This window comes from Salvelinus fontinalis, chromosome 26 (assembly GCF_029448725.1).
Source record: "Salvelinus fontinalis isolate EN_2023a chromosome 26, ASM2944872v1, whole genome shotgun sequence".
Lineage (NCBI taxonomy): Eukaryota > Metazoa > Chordata > Actinopteri > Salmoniformes > Salmonidae > Salvelinus > Salvelinus fontinalis.
Window position 1 is genome coordinate 42302107 of NC_074690.1, and position 21359 is coordinate 42323465.

Below are 21359 nucleotides of genomic sequence, written 5' to 3' on the forward strand. Positions count from 1 at the left end.
GCATAGACCTCGGGCCATTCTGTGGTGGGGAACGGCCCCACTCATCCACTCCCACCCTCTCTATGAGAGCCCCCACTGGGAACTGTTGGAGCTGAGCATGAGAGTGGCCTGGGGGGCCCTTTCTCGCTGTGCAGTTGTCACAGCGGCGGCAAAAGTCCTCCACGTCCCTCTTGTGCTGCCCCCAGTAAAAGCCCTGACGGAGGCGGCGGAGGGTTTTTGTGACCCCAAAGTGTCCAGTCCCCACCCCCCCATGAGTACTCTGGAGCACAGCCTCCTGCAATGCTTTTGAGACCACCACCTGCCACCTCTCCTCTCCCGTAGCTGACTCCTTCCATGCCCGCTGTAGCACGCCATCAGCCAGCCGCAGTCTCTCAAACTTTGACCACAACCCTTTGGTTACGAGTGAGAGCGCTGTCACCTCTTCCCATGGTGGCCTCACCTGCACCTCTACCCACTGTAGCACTGGCTGTAGGTCTGTGTCCCGTCCCTCTCTCCCCTGTGGCGGCAGCCGTCTGCAGTACAGGGCCGACGGGACATGGCGTCGGCGTTGGAGTGGGTTGCCCCTGCCCTGCACTGTGAAGTCATACGGCTGAAGCTCATCCAACCAGCGTGCCACCCTGCCCCTCTGGCTCTCTGAAAGACATGAGCCACTGGAGAGCAGAGTGGTCAGTCCTTACAGTAAAGGGCAGACCACCCAGGTAGTACCTGAAGTGTTTGACGGAAGCCACAACAGCCAAGAGCTCCTGCCGGGTGACACATTAGCGGCGCTCATGTTTGTCAAATGTTTTACTGAAGTATGCCACCACTCTCTCCCCCTCTGGCCCCAACTGGGCCAACACCCCACCCATGCCCACATTGCTCGCGTCTGTGTCCAGGATAAAGGGCAAGGTGAGGTCAGGGGGGGTGAGCACGGGGGCCTCGATCAGTGCACGTTTAAGGGTGTTGAAGGCCTCCTCACACTCCACTGTCCAAGTGAAAGCCTTGTCCTTCGGCAGCAGGCGGTTCAGGGGAGCAGCGACGCTTGAGAAGCCCCGTACAAACCTCCTGTAGTACGAGGCCCAGGAAGCTCTTCAGCTGACGCTGGTCGGTGGGGGTGGGCCAGTCTCGGACAGCCCCCACCTTGTCCTCCATGGTGCTGATCCCCTACTTCCCCACTCGGTGGCCCAAGAAGGACACCTCTCTCCTCATGAAGTGGCACTTCTCGGGATGGAGCTTCAGACCTGCGGCAGCCACCCTCTCCAGCACACGCCGTAGCGCCACTAGGGCTGACTGGAAGGAGCTGCCATGGGCCAGGATGTCATCGAGGTATACCAGACTCTGCTGTCGGGGGATGCCATCCAGCACCCTGTCCAGCAAACGCTCAAAAGTAGCTGGAGCGTTGCACAGGCCGAAGCACAGGACCTTGAACTGCCAGTGTCCTCTGTTAGTGGAGAACGCAGTTTTGGCTCTGGCCTCTGGGGAGAGGGGCACCTGCAAGTAGCCATTATGGAGGTCTAGTGAGGAGAACCAGGAGGACCCCATAACCAGGTCCAGCGACTCATCGATACGTGGTATGGAGTATGAGTCCTTCCTGGTTACCTCATTCAGCCGCCTGTAGTCCGCACAGAACCTCAGCTTGACCCCCTTCTTCGGAACCATGACGACTGGCGCCGCCCAGGGGCTGTCTTAGAGCTCGTTGAAGTCTGCCCGCTGCATCTCCAACACAGCCTTGTCTGCCGCCTCCTGGCGTGCCTGCGGGATATGGCGGGGACGCATCTTGATGGGTCGAGCATCATCTGTGTTGATCTCATGCTGCACCAGATGAGTCTGACCCACCTCTTCCTCACTCAGCGCAAAGCTGTCTCTGAATTCCTGCTGCTCGGGGTCAAGACCAACAAAGTTCCTCCCCCATAACTCCCTCACTGCAGACAGTGTCCTCTCCTCTCCCATCTGGGGAAGCTGGGCTGGGGGCGCGCAGCCCGCCTGTAGCGACACATCACGAATGAGTTCTGTCATTTCAGCCACCCATGCAGGCTTTTCCAGCTCCGGGCTGCTCTGCCCCCCAGCTCGCACAGAGGGTCTATCTCCCTGCATCCCCACCAAAGCCCCAGCTGAAGCACCAGCCCACACCAGCTCCCTCTCCAAAGCCATCTCCAAGGCTATCTGCAATGACTCAGGATGAGCCAGCTGGGTCTGTATGCGCAGCTCCGTAGGAGAGAGCGCCTGTATGAACTGGTCCCGTGCTAGCTCACTCTGCACGGAGGGGAGCATGTGTCTACGGGTGCTAGCTAATGTAATTAGCTAGCACCCGTAGAGGCTCTCCAGGCTGCCTGCGTCTATTACTCAGTTCGGAGCGCAGTAGCCTGGGCTGTACAAACTGTCCATAGCGCCTCCTCAGTGCTCCCACTAAAGCACCATAATCACGTCTGTCCTCGGGGCTAATCAATATCGAATAGGCCAGAGCATCATCCGTGAGGCATAAAGCCAACTGCAGTGCCCTATCTTCACCACCCCCTAAAATGAGCTAACAGTTCAAACTGAGCATGAAAAGCTTCCCAATCCGCCTTACCGGAATACTTTGGGGTCTTAACAGATATGGGGATGAGGCAGGTAGATTGGGTGGGATATTTACAGATAGGCTATGTACAGCTGCAGCGATCGGTTAGCTGCTCAGATAGCTGATGTTTAAAGTTATTGAGGGAAATATAAGTCTTCAGCTTCAGCGATTTTTGCAATTAGTTCCAGTCATTGGCAGCAGAGAACTGGAAGGAAAGGCGGCCAAACGAGGAGTTGGCTTTGGAATTGTGATACAGTGAATTATAAGTGAAATAATCTGTCTGTTAACAATTGTTGGATAAATGACTTGTGTCATACACAAAGTAGATGTCCTAACCGACTTGCCAAAACTATAGTTTGTTAACAAGAAATTTGTGGAGTGGTTGAAAAGCGAGTTTTAATGACTCCAACTTATTAACTGTACGTTAACTTTCGATTTCAACTGTATGTGTAACTGATAGATGCAGACACGCACTGCATGTTAATGTTTTTAAATGTATGTAAATTGTAACGTTTTTTTCTGTAATGTCTTTTTCCATTATGTGTCGAACCCCAGTAAAGACTAGCTGTCGCCATTGACGTCCGTTAACGGGGAGCAAAATAAATCCAATCAAAACTCTAAATTCTTCTATGTCTTTTTTTTCGACCTCCTCTTTGTCTACGGCGTAATGGCGTTCGCACGCATGTAATGTCCATGCCGCCACATGCTGTAGCAGTGTCTTTGTCCATTTTTGAGAACAACTTCACATCAAAAGAGAACAAAACAGTTGATATCTAGTAATAGTACTGATGATTAAAGGATTAAAAAACAAATGGTGCAGTTTGAGAAACCTTTATTAGCTGCGGGCAGCTTGAATAACTGATTCATTTTATAGAACAGCACCAAATATATGTTGAAGAAAAGGGATTGCCATCTCTGGATTATGAGACAAAATATATATTTTTTTTAATGTGTGTGCACAAAGTATTACAAGTAAATATTTTAATTGCATTGTATACCATCCTCTAACAACCATTATTAAAGGGAGAGTCAGCAAAATGTCGTAGCCTGGAGCAGCACCGGAGATATTGAGATGAGCGAGATGCCGCACGCCGTCGGACACAGTGTCTGTGCCATGTGCACGGGTTTGCTTCACGCTGTTTACAGCGTGGTAGCCAGGTCACCAAAACAGTAGAGAATTTGAGCCGTGCGTTTCAGTGCTCTTCGTTGTTGTGGAAATTGACCTGCAATGCTGTTTACTTTCTGCATCTACGTCATACCGCTGAGTCTACCTTTAATTCAGATGATCTGTAGTTTATAGTCGAGGAACTACAGACTAAGAAGAAAGGCCATAAACAGAGAACACAATCCTTGACATACAAATGTGGTTATATTATACAAGATGAGAACCAAATTAAACACAATCCATACATGCTTTTGTTTTTAAACGATTGGGAAAAAGAAAAACATAGTATTTCCCATTCATTTTGTGGGAAAGTACACACTCTGCAGCTTCTGCCAACAGTTTATCAGTGTTCTGACGAGTTTTATCCTCTTCTTCTTTCCCTTCGTTCTCTGGGAAGTCACACACGGGGCGGCTCTCTTCTCTCCTCTCACCTGAAAGAAAAGCAAAAGACCGAAGATCCATCTCATGTCATTACATCGTCATTGACTGATAATACCTCATTTATTCACGTTTATTATGATTATAAAAAATGAAAATGTAAGTGACAAAAAGGCCTGTCTTCAAGAGTGGACTCGCCAGGTCAGTGTGTCTGCAGTTCTGTCTGATCAGCTGCTCCATCATCTCCACTGGCTTCTCCATGCCCCCCTGTTGTCTAATGCCCTGCCTGCGGCCCTGGCACAGGAACTGCTGAGTCATACCATGGATGGAGCGCAAAATGTGTTGCACCTGCCAATAACAAGCATAGGAAAACAGTGAATTAGGCCTACCGTCGAATAAGAGATACACATAGGAGATACATGTTGTTTAATGCTTGTGTTATCATCAGACACACATTTGATTGTATACCTTCAATCAGTCATTCATTCAGCAAATCAAACAACCAAATCAAGTTCTTATTGCAGTGTAAGGCCAGGCCATAGGGGTAATGGTTTTCACAGAAGGGCATTAGCTACATCCCCTGTCCATGGTGCTGAAACTTGAGGGTCCCATTCAGTATAGATGGTCTCTCTTTCACACACACACACACACACACACACACACACACACACACGCACGCACGCACGCACGCACGCACGCACGCACGCACGCACACACACACACACACACACACACACACACACACATACACACGCACGCACGCACACACACACACACACACACACACACAGACACACACACACACACTACCTTTCCTGAGGGACAACGGTCCCTCTCTTTGGATGTGTCAAAATTTCCAGTCAGATTCTGTTCCAATAAAGCAAACAAACTGTTAGACAATAAAATAATATAACATACTTAAGGCAAACCAGTGGAGGGCAGTCAAAAACAAGTATTCACTGTACAGACACACCCACTTCTCCAAGTGAGGGTGCCAACTGCATAATATTATATGGTGGCTCAAAGTATAGTGTCAGACTTATTGAATAAGTTTTGCTCACGTGTACATTTTGCACCTGACATTTTCCAGGGACAATATAAAAGGTAGAACAAATTAATATAGATAAAACTGAACTAATGGTTACGTGTGAGATTAATCCAGTTTTATTTTATGAACAGTAGGGTAACACACTTTGACGTTGTGAAGGCCCACATACCAAATTCTGAAGTTCGACGAAGATGAGTTCTCTGTACGAGCCGAGTATCTCCGAATAGTTGCACCTGCGCTTAGTGTAGGAGACACCCAACAGCAGAAACACCACGACGCTACGGAGGACAGGCCCGTTCACACACTGAAACATTTAGTAGTGCATGAGTTGGGACATACCTGGCAGTTAGCTTGTTTTAATTCACGTCTTAGTTTAATGTATAGCACAGTTGGGGATGGGGTCCATTCATGTAAATAAAATGTAAAAACAACTTAATGATTAGGGTTTTTTTCTCCACCGTAAACGGTTTAATTTTGAACTGTTGATCATGCTTATATAAAGGCGCATTATGGACAGTTTACGCAGAGTTAAAATCAACTAATGTTTAGACTTTTTCTCCACCCTAAACAGTTTTATTTTGAACTGTTAAATTTAAATGATTAAATATAGACTTATACTTATTACGCACAGTTAACACACTCTCGTGCGCCCAACACATGTTATTATTGGGCGCACGAGAGTGACTAAACGGTGCACAATAAGTAGGCTATACGTCTGTATTGAATCATGATCAACAGTACAAAATGAAACAGTTTAGGGTGGAGAAAAAACGAAACATTAGTTGGTTTTACATTTTATCTACATTTTACTATTTAACCATGTAAGCTAGTGGAGAACAAGTTCTCATTTACAACTGCGACCTGGCCAAGATAAAGCAAAGCAGTGCGACACAAACAACAACACAGAGTTACACATGGCATAAACACGCGTACAGTCAATAACACAATAGGGAAAAAAGAAAGTCTATATACAGTGTGTGCAAATGGCGTGAGGAGATAAGGCAATATATAGGCCATAGTAGCGAAGTAGTTACAATTTAGCAAATTAACACTGGCGTGATAGATGAGCAGATGATGGTGTGAAAGTAGAAATACTGGTGTGCAAAAGAGCAGAAAAGTAAATAAAAACAATATGGGGATGAGGTAGGTAGATTGGGTGGGCAATGAATGGATCCCATGCCCAAGTGTGCTTTCCATTAAACTAAGACAGCACACATCGTTACGCAGGTATGCATCACATGTCAGAAGGGAATGGCCACCTACCATTTATCATTTTCTATAAGATGTTCTTCAGACGAGCAAATCCCTGTCCTCGGGAGCCAGCAAGAGCGGTGGGAGTTATTCATGGTAGGGCTGCGTACATTGTATCCAAACGGTAGGTCGCCTATGTGGTTGTTTAAATACGGTTTAATGAACAAAGTCAACGCGTTGGCAAGCGAACCCAGGATGTGCCGTGGTTTTCCCGAAGATGCGTGGTTACCAACATTGCTGAATTCCCGTTGGCGTCTTTAGTTTCCCTCTCCGTCATGGGTTGCTGGCGGTGGGCTTAGGATTTCACCAAACTCCAGTCCCATCAAGTCGAGAAAAACTTCCGCGATCAATCACATTTTCAGTTTCTTTCGGTTTCGTTGGAGAGAAACTATTGTCGCAGGGTATCAATGTGGACAGGTTTAGGTTAGATGCACCGCAATCAATGAGGTATGGACACTTTAGAGACCTCGAAATAATTTTGGCAAAGTGTCATGCGTAATAATAGAATAATGCTGACACTGTTGTATTCAAACTGTTGAATTCAAGTCAAAGGATTGTATTGTGAACTTACACTGAGTATACCAAACATTAGGAACACCTTCCTAATATTGAGTTGCATCCCCCCCCTTTTGCCCTCAGAACATCCGTAATTCGTCGGGGTTTGGACTCCACAAGGTGTCAAAAGCATTCCACAGGGATGCTGGCCCATGTCGACTCCAATGCTTCCCACAGTTGTGTCAAGTTGGCTGCATGTCCGTTGACTGGTGGACCATTCTTGATACATACGGGAAACCGTTGCAACCTGGTCTCAGAGCATTTCATATGATTCTGTAAGTAAATCCGAGACGTTCCATTTAGTATGTTATGTTAAGTTTGGTATGGTTACATAAGACAGATGGTTGCAGCAACAAAAGGAGGGTGGTTGGTTACTTGTGTCTAGCAACCTAAAGGTTACGAGTTTGAATCTCGTCTGGACAATTTTGGCTATTTATTAACTAGTTAGTATGTCAGCTCACCCATCCCCTAACCTTAACCATTTTATCTAACCCTTCACATGACTCTAAACTTAACCCATTAACCTAACTCCTAAACTTAACCCATTAACCCAACTCCCAAACTTAACCCCTTAACCTAACTCCTAAACTTAACCCTAACCCCTAGCCCAGCTAATGTTTGCCACCTAGCTAGAATTTGTAACATATCAAACATTTTGCAAATTCATAACATATTGTACATTTGTGGGAACTCCTTCAAGACTGTTGGAAAAACATTCCAGGTGGAGCTGGTTGAGAGAATGCCAACAGTGTGCAAAGCTGTCATCAAGGCAAAGGGTGGCTACTTTGAAGAATCTCAAATGTAAAATATGTTTTGATTTGTTTAACACTTTTTTGGTTACTACATGATTCCATATGTCTTATTTCATAGTTTTGATGTCTTCACTATTATTATACAATGTAGATAATAGTGAAAATAAAGAAAAACCCTTGAATAAGTAGGTGTGTCCAAACCTTTGACTGGTACTGTATGTAGCAGAGTTGAAGACACTGTCTGAGTTTGGAGTTTGGAGAGAACCTAAATGACACGTTACGGGATAGATTCTAGTGTGGACTAAAACATGAATACATTCAGAAATGTTTGTTCACAGAATCAGATCTCACTTTTGAAAAGGCTGTTGAAATTGCTGTAGCTATGGATGCAATTGAGTTGCAACGTAAAATAAATACTGACCTCTTCACAAACTTCCCTGCACAAGTTCACCCAGCAGACAGTGCCCCCGTGTGGCCGGAAAATACAACATGGTCACAAAGCAAAGGACTGCTGTTTCAAAGACGAAATTTGTCACAAATTCAATAGACGGGGTCACATTCAAAGAGCATGCAGAGCAAAATGCAGTCACAACAGGAAAACTGAGAAAATGAAAGGGCCGTTGAATGCACTAGCAGAGAACAGTGATTCAGATGAACGGTTAATTGGTACAATGGCGTTAAACACAGTGGCTTCTCCCAGCAGTAGCATAATATGGGTGACACCAGAAATCGAAGGCAAACCCCTCAAAACGGAGCTGGACACAGGATCTGCAGTGTCTATAATTTCCACGACTGTCTACAATGAGCACTTCAAGGCGATCAAGCTGAAGAACACAAATGTGTTGCTGAAGACCTACTCAGGAGAGAGATTGAGCCCAATGGGGGCGTTGCAGGTCAGAGTGCGTTATGGGGAGCAAACACAGCAGTTACGGCTGTATCTGGTGCCTGGAACAGCCCCCCATTGTAGCTGAACTGATGTGACTTGAAAATGCTCCACACGTCCTTGCCTAAAGAGAGCGGCACGGACCAAACACATAGACGACATTGTTTTCCGCTGATATGATGGGAGCAGTAAAAGGCTTCACAGCCAAACTCGTACTGAGAGATAATGCATCCCCCAAAAATGATGCAACGCTAGATCTGTTCCATACTCCCTGAGACCAAAGGTGGAAGCGGAAATCGATCGCTTACAGGATACAGGGATCCTGACGAAAGTGGACAGAAGCAACTGGGCAGCACCCATTGTTCCTATTGTGAAGAAAGACGGGTCTGTTAGAATGTGTGGGGACTTCAAGGTAACTGTGAATTCAATGTTGCATGTGGACCAATGTCCCTGCCACGTCTGGATGACATCTTTGCTGTGCTAGCTGTCGGGAAACACTTCAGTAAAAAAACACGATAGTCTTCTGTGGACATGAAATCGACCGCAATGGATTGCACAAAACACAGGACAAAACTGATGCAGTGGTACAGGCACCACGACCGCAAAATGTGACAGAAGTGAGATCTTTCACTGGACTGACCAATTACGACAGAAGATTCCTTTCAGCAGCACTCCAGCCTGTCAATCAGCTCCTGCAAAAGAATAGGGCATGGCAGTGGACAGAACATTGTGAAAATTGAGGCAAAACGGCTCATCAAATCTGAACAGGCTCTGATGTTTTACGAACCTGAACTGCCAGTGAAGTTGACTTGTGATGCGTCCCCTTATGGCTTATGGGCCCTCCTTTCAAACACACTAAAAGATGGGTCAGAGAGGCCAGTGGCCTTTGCATCACAAACATTGAATGATGCACTGGCGCGAATGTGGGGTGTCAATAAATTCCATGCATACTTATATGGGAAGCGTTTCACGCTGGTTTATGGATCACCAGCTGTTGCTTTCCATTTTGAGTCCGGCAATGACAGGTGACAGCGGTACGCCTTGTTCCTTGGACAGGAAGTGATGGTGCGATACTACAGAAAGGGAGGTAAAAGGACAAGCGGGACCGTAAACGCACAAACGGGACACAGAACTAACCAGGTTCAAGTGAGCCCAGACACAATGTGGCGGCGTCACAGTAACCAAATGCATTCCACGGAAAACAGCACAACAATCGAGAGAGAACAGGCACAGAGAGCTCCTGAGAGTGACACACAGGGAACTGTAGAGGGCGGTGGAGCAGTAAAGAGACCCCAGGCTGAAAGAAGGGAACGTGTTGATGAAGGTGCTGCTATAGCAGAAGCTATAATCGAGCTAGCACACACTGAGGATGTGCAGGAGCCTCCAGACAATCCAAGGCGCCACCAGACAGGCTGGACTTATGAACAAACAAACCAAAAACCAAGACTGTTCACGTTCAAGTCAAAGATGCTAAATAACTACAGCAAGATCTGGGAAGTGTTTCAGTTGTGGTTTGGTAAAAGTAACTCTGATTGTATAAGAGAAGGAATGTTATGTTCTGTTAATTACTGATGTCCCCTTTAAGAATGGAGCATCCTTGGTCATGCACAGTGTTGTTCTATGTTATTCTTGTACTAACTAGCTAGAGTAAATGTGAAGCTCCAGTTCACATACTTGTATTCAGACTCTTTCTTATTATATCCATTAGTAATAGTCCCTGACGTTTCTCATGCCCTGTCTCTTGTCTCTCTGCAGCGGACATAATGCGCAATATCGGAGCACCAAATCACAATATCGAATCACAATACGTATAGAATCGTGAGAACCGCAATGCATATTGTATAGGCACCTAAGTATCGTTATAATCGTTTCTTGTGAGGTATGGCGTACATCTCGATCAAGCAAATTAAACATTGTTTTACAGAGGATTAAAATATATAGCGGCATTTTCTGGTTCAATGGAGGACAGGACATTTCACAATTCCATCAAAATAAAGTTCAACAAAATACCCAGTTTTTCTTCTCCTTTTCCCAACGTGCTTTCACACGCTGTAAACATTGTAAACGTGCAAATATTCTGTACTGCTAGTGAACCATTGTCAACTCTCCTCACGCCAGGCACGCACGTGTGTGTGTCCAAATAGACTGCTACTCTCTACGACTTTAAAAGACGAGAGAACTTGGGGTGTGTGTCCGTGGTTAATGGCCAGAGGGACATGGAGTCAGAAACACAGGTCCATACTATATGCACACAGTTTCCGTCTGTCCAGCCTATGCCTCAGAAGGTGTTTATGATCTTGGAGGCGACCTGTGTGAGGATCTCTCCTATCTTCTTCAGCCAGTGGAGGACATGTTTGGACTCAGCACACCACAGCTCCCGGTGACGCGGCTCAGTGTTCTCACAGTGCGTACGTACTTCCTCCTGCTGCTCCTACAGGGTACAGAGAGAGAGAGAGTAGAGGTGAGACACGCAAGAACACAGAGCCCGCCAAACACATGCAATTAAACTCAGCACATGCAAGCTCATTCTCATTTTCACACACACGCACACTCACGCACACACACACACACACACACACACATATACACCACCCCTGTGCCGTGTTGCATCTCAAACGTGTAGAAGAGGGCCCAGGCGTCTCCCAGGTCTGGCTCAATCTTCACTGTCCTCAGGAACCACTCTGGTCTTAGTAAGCTTACGCTCGCTCCAGAACAGTCCACACACACACATGTGCTGTTTACTAATCACATTTTGACTAAGATGTTGAGAGAGAAGAGATAGTGTTGTTCTGGTAGAGTGAAAGCAAGGAAGAAGGAGGGAGCTGGTAATAGTAAGGATCAGGGTTGGGGTCAATTCCATTTCCATTCCGGTCAATTCAGTTCCAATTCAAATTCTATTCAATGCTTCTCAATTAGGAAAATGTGGAATTACTTTCTGAATTGACTGGAATTTAACTTCTTATGGCTGGGGGCAGTATTGAGTAGCTTGGATCATTAAGGTGTCCAGAGGTGCCCAGAGTAAACTGCCTGCTACTCAGTCCCAGTTGCTAAGATATGCATATTAATAGTCTATTTGGATAGAAAACACTCTGAAGTTTCTGAAACTGTTTGAATGATGTTTGTGAGTGTAACAGGACTCATATGGCAGGCAAAAACCTGAGAAATAATCCAACCAGGAAGTGGGAAATCTGAGGTTGGTCGATTTTCAACTCAGTCCCTATTGAAGATACAGTGGTCACGTTGCACTTCCTACGGCTTCCACTAGATGTCAACCGTCTTTAGAAACTTGTTTGAGGCTTCTACTGTAAAGGGGGGCTGAATGAGAGGGGAAAGAGTCAGAGGTCTGCCAGAGTGCCAGGAGCATTCACATGAGAGGTAGCTCCCGTTCCATTTGCTTTTTCTGAAGACAAAGGAATTCTCCGGTTGGAACATTATTGAAGATCCATGTTAAAAACATCCTAAAGATTGATTCTATACATCGTTTGACAAGTTTCTACGGACTGTAACGGAACTTTTTGACATTTCGTCTGCAACTAGTGAACGCGCTTCGTGAGTTTTGATTTGTTTACCAAACGCGCTAACAAAAGTAGCTATTTGGACATAAATGATGGACATTATCGAACAAATCAAACATTTATTGTGGAACTGGGGTGCCTGGGAGTGCATTCTGATGAAGATCATCAAAGGTAAGTGAATATTTATAATGTTATTTCTGACTTCTGTTGACTGCACAATATGGCAGATTGTTTTTGGTCTTGATTAGGCTCTGAGCGCCGACCTCAGATTATTGCATGGTTTGCTTTTTCCGTAAAGCTTTTTTGAAATCTGACAGGGCGGTTGCATTAAGGAGAAGTGGATCTAAAATTCCATGTGAAACACTTGTATCTTTGATCAACGTTTATTATGAGTATTTCTGGAAATTGATGTGGCTCTCTGCAAAATCACCGGATGTTTTTGGAACTACTGAACATAACGCACCAATGTATACTGAGATTTTTGGATATAAATATGAATTTTACGGAACAAAACATACATGTATTGTGTAACATGAAGTCCTATGAGTGTCATCTGATGATCATCAAAGGTTAGTGATTCATTTTATCTCTATTTCTGCTTTTTGTGACTCCTCTCTTTGACTGAAAAAATGGCTGTGTTTTTCTGTGATTTGGCGGTGACCTAACATAATCGTTTGTGGTGCTTTTGCTGTAAAGCCTTTTTGAAATCGGACACTGTGATGGGATTAACAACAAGATTACCTTTAAAATGGTATAAGATACTTGTATGTTTGAGGAATTTTAATTCTGAGATTTCTGTTGTTTGAATTTGGCGCCCTGCACTTTTACTGGCTGTTGTCATATCAATCCCGTTAATGGGATCGCAGCCATAAGAAGTTTTAAATGGAATTGATCCCAACCCTGGTAAGAATAAAACAAGAAGGAGTTTGTGGAAGGAATGAAAGCAGAGAGAGGGAGATATTGTCCTACTGAAAGAATGAAAGCAGAGAGAGGGAGAGTTTGATCTACTGAAGGAATGAAAGCAGAGAGAGGGAGAGTTTGTCCTACTGAAGGAATGAAAGCAGAGAGAGGGAGAGTTTATCCTACTGAAGGAATGAAAGCAGAGAGAGGGAGAGTTTGTCCTACTGAAGGAATGTAAACAGAGAGAGGGAGAGTTTGACCTACTGAAGGAATGAAAGCAGAGAGAGGGAGAGTTTGAGCTACTGAAGGAATGAAAGCAGAGAGAGAGAGTTTGACCTACGGAAGGAATGAAAGCAGAGAGAGGGAGAGTTTGACCTACTGAAGGAATGAAAGCAGAGAAAGGGAGAGTTTGACCTACTGAAGGAATGAAAGCAGAGAGAGGGAGAGTTTGACCTACTGAAGGAATGAAAGCAGAGAGAGAGAAAGTTTGTCCTACTGAAGGAATGAAAGCAGAGAGAGGGAGAGTTTGTCCTACTGAAGGAATAAAAGCAGAGAGAGGGAGAGTTTGAGCTACTGAAGGAATGAAAGCAGAGAGAGGGAGAGTTTGAGCTACTGAAGGAAGGAAAGCAGAGAGAGAGAGTTTGACCTACTGAAGGAATGAAAGCAGAGAGAGGGAGAGTTTGTCCTACTGAGATATGACACCCTTCCCCTTTTGTACTAAGTATAACAGTGAAAAGTAGAGCCAAGAGAAGGGGAGATTTTGAGAGAGAAAAATAATGTGTGTTGTTCTTGGCAACGTTGAGCAGGATGTGTTCACACTTCTTCAGAACATCAACACTCTTTGTCTTCCTCTGTGGCAGGGCCTCAAAAAACACTGCCTCAGCCCACAATATACGAGCGAGAGAGAGAGCGAGAGAGAGAGCGAGAGAGAGAGAGAGAGAGAGAGAGAGAGAGAGAGAGAGAGAGAGAGAGAGAGAGAGAGAGAGAGAGAGAGAGATGTAAATACAATATGAATAACACACAAACAACTTCAACCTTTTGATATCTGACTAAACTAAACAGAGCAGAGTTAGAGTAAACACACAGGAATTCTGTTGAAGTTATTGTTCATTATATTCCCTTTATTTACATAACTTTGCTATCCATAATTATTATTTGGGGTTTTCTGCTTACAAAGACTTACATGTTAAAAAAATACATTTCAAATTCTCAAACAGTGACCAAGGTCACTTGCATTGATACTGATTGGATCTAGCAGACTAAAATGACAGAGAATTGCTCTCCATAACACACACTCTGCACTCCTGTAGGGCTTGAGCCATCAGTGTGTTGGCGATGTTCTTCAGCCATGCCCTGATCTCCAGTCTCACAGACTCCAACCTGACAACGCACACATAGTCTGCTTGAATGAGTATGTCCGTGGTCGCCATGGTGCCGTGAGGTCGCCTAAAGCTTAGTGATGAAAAAACAAAACAAATCAATACAGTTACATAGCGGGATCATTTTTTACAATATATCATATAATGTTGACAATGTCGCAGTAACAATTTTGCGCTGGTTGGATGTACCTGCATAGCTTGTTCTCCATCTTTAAAAAAAAAAATAGGGAGCCAATTTGAGCCAACACTTATTTCCATGACAGATCCAAAATCATTTTCTAAGGACTCTCTATTGTCTCTCTGCGGCAGACATAGGGTAGAGCAATATGTTTCCAACATCCAATCACAATACATGTAGAATCATGAAAATCCCAATACGTCACATCGGCACCTAAGTATCGTGATAATATCGCATCGTGAGGTCCCTGGCAATTACCGGCCCTAGAGCTCTGTAAATATTGTCCATATTTAAGCAATACGGCATGAGTATCCGGGAGGGGGCTGTTCTTAGGGCATCCGACTAAGGGCTGTTCTTAGGCCCGAGACGAAGCAAAGGACCGTGGAAACATTCCTTAATTAGGCCAGTAGAGGTGCGTGGGTAAAATCCCTCGGGAAGCCGAGACAGAATTTAAAAAAGTCATATTACAAGATATGTGTTATGATAATTGCGTTGTTTGCTCTACAACCTGTTAGTTCATATGTGTCACGCCCTGGCCTTAGTATTCTTTGTTTTCTTTATTATTTTAGTTAGGTCAGGGTGTGACATGGGGAATGTTTGTGTTTTGTTGGTTTTGGGTGTTTCTATGGTAAAGGGGTTGTTGGGTGTAGTATATGGGTTTGTGTTGAGTACATGTGTCTAGCGTTGTCTATGTATGTTTAGTTGTCTAGGAGAGTCTATGGTTGCCTGAATGAGTTCCCAATTAGAGACAGCTGATTTCGGTTGTCTCTGATTGGGAGCCTTATTTAGGGTAGCCATAGGCTTTCATTTGTTGTGAGTAGTTGTCTATGTGATACGTTTGTAGCCAGTGTGTGCACATCGTTGTTTAGCTTCACGATCGTTTTCTTGTTTTGTTTAGTGTTTAAGTGTTTTTGTTTCGTTTGCCTTCTTCGTTAAATAAAAAGGAGATGGCTTATTTTCCTAAAGCTGCGTTTTGGTCCGTCAATCCACCACACGATCGTGACAATATGCCTTTCGACTGTGATATACAGTACCAGTCAAAAGTTTGAGCACACCTACTCAATCCAGGCTTTTTCTTTATTATTACAATTGTCTACATTGTAGAATAATAGTGAATACATCAAAACTATGAAATAACACATGTAGTAACCGAAAAAGTGTTAAATCAAAATATATTTGAGATTCTTCAAAGTGGCCACCCTTTGCCTTGACAGCTTTGCACACTCTTGGCATTCTCTTTCCTGGAATGCATTTCAATGATCAGGTGTGCCTTTTTAAAAGTTAATTTGTGGAATTTATTTCCTGTTAAATGCATTTGAGCCAATCAGTTGTGTTGTGACAAGGTAAGGGTGGTATACAGAAGATAGCCCTATTTGGTAAAAGACCAAGTCCATATTATGGCAAGAACAGCTCAAATAAGCAAAGAGAAACGCCAGTCCATCATTACTCTAAGATATAAAGATCAGTCAATACGGAAAATTTCAAGAACTTTGAAACTTTCTTCAAGTGCATTCGCAAAAACCATCACGCCCTATGATGAAACTGGCTCTCATGAGGATCAACAGAGGAAAGGATGATCCAGAGTTACCTCTGCTGCAGAGGATAAGTTCATTAGAGTTACCAGCCTCAGAAATTGCAGCCCAAATAAATGCTTCACAGAGTTCAAGTAACAGACATGCCTCAACATCAACTGTTCAGAGCAGACTGCGTGAATCAGGCCTTCATAGTCGAATTGCTGCAAAGAAACCACTACTAAAGGACACCAATAAGAAGAAGAGACTTGCTTGGGCCTAGAAACATGAGCAATGGACATTAGATCGGTGGAAATCTGTCCTTTGGTTCCAACCGCTATGTCTTTGTGAGACGCAGAGTAGGTGAGCAGATGATCTCTGCATGTGTGGTTCCCACAATGAAGCATGGAGGAGGAGGTGTGATGGTATGGGGGGGCTTTGCTGGTGACACTGTCAATTATTTGTTTAGAATTCAAGGCACACTTAACCAGCATGGGTACCACAGCATTCATCCCATCTGGTTTGCCCTTAGTGGGACTATCATTTGTTTTTCAACAGGACAATGTCCCAACACACACTTCCAGTCTGTGTTAGGGCTATTTGACCAAGAAGGAGAGTGATGGAGTGCTGCATCAGATTACTTGGCCTCCACAATCACCTGACCTCAACCCAACTGAAATGGTTTGGGTTGAGTTTGGCGGCAGAGTGAAGGAAAAGCAGCCAACAAGTGCTCAGGATATGTGTGAACTCCTGCAAGACTGTTGGAAAAGCATTACAGTTTAATTTGGTTAAGAGAACGCCAAGAGTGTGCACTGCTGTCATCAAGGCAAAGGGTGGCTACTTTGAAGAATCTCAAATATATTATATATATTTTCGTCCATGGCTAATTTCGGAAAGGGCCAATTTTAGCCACCAGAGGACAAATACACAACGACATGAAACAATTCAAGTTGTTTCTTTCATTGACGTATTTCTCTGTGATAGGAGTGAAGCCAAATCCAAACTGGCTTCCCTTTACACTTTTTTTGGGTTCACCAGAACCATGCACAATTGAGCTCACTCAGTTTAGCGCAACGCTGATTGGCTATTATTTTATACTTTTTTTTAATCAAGGGAGGCCAAATGCTTGCTGGCTCCAATGCATTCAATGCTCCAGGCGACAACAATGTCATACTCTTTATGACCAGACCACATCAGATAGATGGCCTGCACATACAGAGACAGATGGGCGCTGTTTCGCTGGCTCGGATGCTTTCTTCGGTGAGATACACTGTATTTAGCCTCGTGCGAATTGAAGGACGAAAATGACATATTTTCATTATAACATTTATTTGAAGGAGTAAAGTACTTTTGTTTCATCCTTCCAGCAGACGATATAGTCCGGGTAAAAGCCAGTCAACAGTTCTCAGGTTCTGAAGTTGCAAGCCAAACAGGCTAGTCGTTAGTTCTATTGTGTTGTTTTTCACCTGGTTCTGTTCATTCTATTCATTCTACAGTATTTGAAACATTGCTATGCTAAACAAATCATCGGTATGTAGCTAGCTATCAGAGGCAAAATGATGACAAGAGACGAGACAAGAACTTTAATAAATAATGATTTAATAAATCATTTATACTTAACAAAAATATAAACACAACATGTAAAGTGTTAGACCCATTTTTCATGCGCTGAAATAAAAGATCCCAGAAATGTTCCATACAAATAAAAAAGCTTATTTCTCACAATTGTTTACGTCCCTGTTAGTGAGCATTTATCATTTGCGAAGATAACCCATCCACCTGACAAGTGTGGCATACTGTATCAAGAAGCTGTTTAAACAAGGTGGGGACAATAAGAGGCCACTCTAAAATGTGCAGTTTTGCCACAGATGTCTCAAGTTGAGGGAGCGTTTAATTGAAATGCTGACTGCTGGAATGTCCAACATAGCTGTTGCCAGAGAATTGAATGTTAATTTCTCTACCATAAGCCGCCTTCAACGTCATTTTAGACAATTTGGCAGTACATCCAACCGGTCTCACAACTGCACAGTAGTGTAAAGTACTTCAGTAAAAATAGTTGAAAGTACTACTTAAGCGCTCCCGAGTGACACAGAAGTCTAAAGAGTATTTCTCCTGTCTTATCCGGTGTCCTGTGTGAATTTAAGTATTCTCTCTCTCCCTCTCTCTCTCTCAGGACCTGAGCCCTAGGACCATGCCTCAGGACTACCTTGCATGATGACTCCTCGCTGTCCCCAGTCCACCTGGTCGTGCTTCTGCTCCAGTTTCAACTGTTCTGCCTGCGGCTATGGAACCCTGACCTGTTTATTGGATGTACTACCTGTCCCAGACCTGCTGTTTTCAACTCTCTAGAGACAGCAGGAGCAGTAGAGATACTCTGAATGATCGGCTATGAAAAGCCAACTGACATTTCTCCTGAGGTGCTGACTGTGATTTTTATTATTTGACCCTGCTGGTCATCTATGAACATTTGAACATCTTGGCCATGTCCTGTTTTAATCTCCACCCGGCACGGCCAGAAGAGGACTGGCCACCCCTCATAGCCTGGTTCCTCTCTAGGTTTCTTCCTAGATTCTGGACTTTCTAGGTAGTTTTTCCTAGCCACTGTGCTTCAGCTGCATTGCTTGCTGTTTGGGGTTTTAGGCTGAGTTTCTGCACAGAACCTTGTGACATCAGCTGATGTAAGAAGGGCTTTATAAATACATTTGATTGATTGATGATAAGGCACAGCATCTCAGTGTCACTACAGACCATAGTTTGATCCCGGGCTGTATCACAACCAGCCGTGATCGGGAGTCTCATAGGGAGGCGCACAATTGGCCCCGCGTAGTTCGGGTTAGGGTTTGGCCAGGGTAGGCCGTCATTGTAAAATAAGAATTTGTTCTTAACTGACTTGCTTAGTTAAATTAAAAATACATCAGTAAACACAAATGCTTCATTTGTAAATTATGTCTGGCTATCCGTAAATAAAATTGAAATTATTTGCTGATTTAAACAGCTCTTAATCGCTCCCCCTTCACAGTAGAAGCCTGAAACAACGTTCCAAAGACTTTTGACATCTAGTGGAAGCCTTAGGAAGTACAATCTGACCCCATAGTCACAGTATATTGGATAGGCAATCACTTGAAAAACTACAAAACTCAGATTTCTCACTTCCTGGTTGGATTTTTCTCAGGTTTTCACCTGCCATATGAGTTCTGTTATACTCACAGACATCATTCAAACAGTTTTAGAAACGCCAGAGTGCTTTCTATCCAAATCTACTAATAATATGCATATCCTAGCCTCTGGTCCTGAGTAGCAGGCAGTTTACGCTGGGCACGCTTTTCATCCGGATGTGAAAATATTGCCCTCTACACCAGTGAGGTTAAGTATAGTTTAGCAATTACATTTACTTTTAATACTTAAGTATATTTAAAATACTACTCAAGTAGTATTTATCTGGTTGACTTTCACTTTTACATATTAAGGTATCTTTACTTTTACTCAAGTATGACAATTAGGTATTTTTTCCACCACTGCGACAACAGACCACGTGTAACCAAGCCTGGACCTCCACATCCGGCTTCTTCACCTGCGGGATCGTCTGAGCAGCTGACATGACAGAAAACTTTGTGCATTTTCGTTTGTTTTACCATTGTTTCTAACATTCAGAAGATAGAGGTGCTCGAAGTTGACCCATGTTGCAGTGGTCTGTGAGCTTTAGTGGCTGTGCTAAAGCAGTAGCCTATGTCAATCCCCCATAGTACAAAACTTAACCTATGCTATTGGTCAACTGTTCTTCTGTGCAAGAAATAAATATTCCAAACATACTCTGGACAGTTTATGTCACGACTTCTGCCGAAGTCGTTGCCTCTCCTTGTCCGGGCGGTGTTCGGCGGTCGACTTCACCGGTCTTCTAGTCATCATCGATCCATTTTTCATTTTCCATTGGTTTTGTCTTGTCTTCCCACACACCTGTTGTCAATCCCATTTCATTACCTGTTGTGTATTTAACCCTCTGTTTCCCTTCATGTGTTTGTCAGAGATTGTTCGTTGTCTAGTGTTGTGTTGTTTGTGTATAGGTGTGCGTTGGGTATTCGTACCCAGATTTTTGTATTATATTTTTCGTGAGTGTTATGGAGTTAATTACTGGGACTTCTATTAAAGTACTCCATGCTACACTCTATTTTGACTCTCCTGCGCCTGACTTCCTCTGCCACCTATACACGCCGCTGTGACAGAATCTCTGACCAAAATATATGAAGTCAGCAGGAGAGGACACGACGGCCATGGAGGTAGAAAAGCGCGTTATGGAACAAGCTAAGGAGATTGACTGTTTGAGCGCCATCATGGATCGTATTGTCCAGAATATGGATCGCTTTGAGAGACAGGGAGTTTCTCCAGCGCCTCCACTGCCACAACTGGGATTTACCGTTAACGCGTTTTCCCCACCTGAACCTAATAAAATCCGTTTACCCCTACCAACGGGTTACAACGGAGATACTGCTGGCTGCCAGGGTTTCCTCCTTAAACTGAACTTATATCTGGCCACGGTCTCCCCAGTACCATCTGACCGGGAGAAGAGTTCCGCCCTCGTCTCATGCCTCACCGGGAGAGCCCGGGAGTGGGCCAGCGCTGTGTGTAGAGAGGAGAATGCGGCGTTGGACCATTTTGAGGAGTTCACCCGTTATTTCAGGAGAGTATTCGACCATCCTCCCGAAGGAAAAACGGCGGGTGAGCTTCTCTATCATCTGAGGCAGGGGACGAGGAGTGCCCAGGAGTTTGCTTTGGAGTTTAGGACCTTGGCTGCCAGCGCTGGATGGAGCGACAGGGCCCTGATCGACCATTACCATTGTAGCCTACGCGAGGACGTCCGTCGGGAGCTGGCCTGTAGAGACACCACCCTTAACTTCGACCAGCTGGTGGACATGTCCATCAGGCTGGACAACATGCTGGCTACTCGTGGACGTCTAGATCGGGGTCTGGTTGTTCCATCCTCCCGCACCCTCTCTCCCGAACCAATGGAATTGGGAGGGACGGTGCGTCGGGAGACCGGAGGGGGTACCCGCTCGAGCACCATCTATGATCGCAGAGATCACACTGCTGATCGGTGTCGGGTTGGTTCCTCTGGGAATAGAGAAGGCAGGCAGGGCACTCTGGCATCACCCCAGGTGAGTAGGCACCATACTCATCCAGAGCCCTCTGTTGCACTTATGTTTGTCTCTGTCACCTTTCCGGATTTTTCCCTGCATTCCCAGTATAAGGCGCTAGTAGATTCAGGCGCGGCTGGGAATTTCATTAATAAAAATTTTGCTCATAGTTTAGGGAT

At 44.6% G+C, this 21359-nt stretch overlaps 1 pseudogene; it reads right to left on the bottom strand.

Moving 5' to 3' along the window:
- Positions 1-10846: 10846 nt before the first annotated feature.
- The window catches only part of LOC129824502 (pre-mRNA-processing factor 6-like), a 67246-nt pseudogene continuing 56733 nt past the window's right edge, over positions 10847-21359 (bottom strand).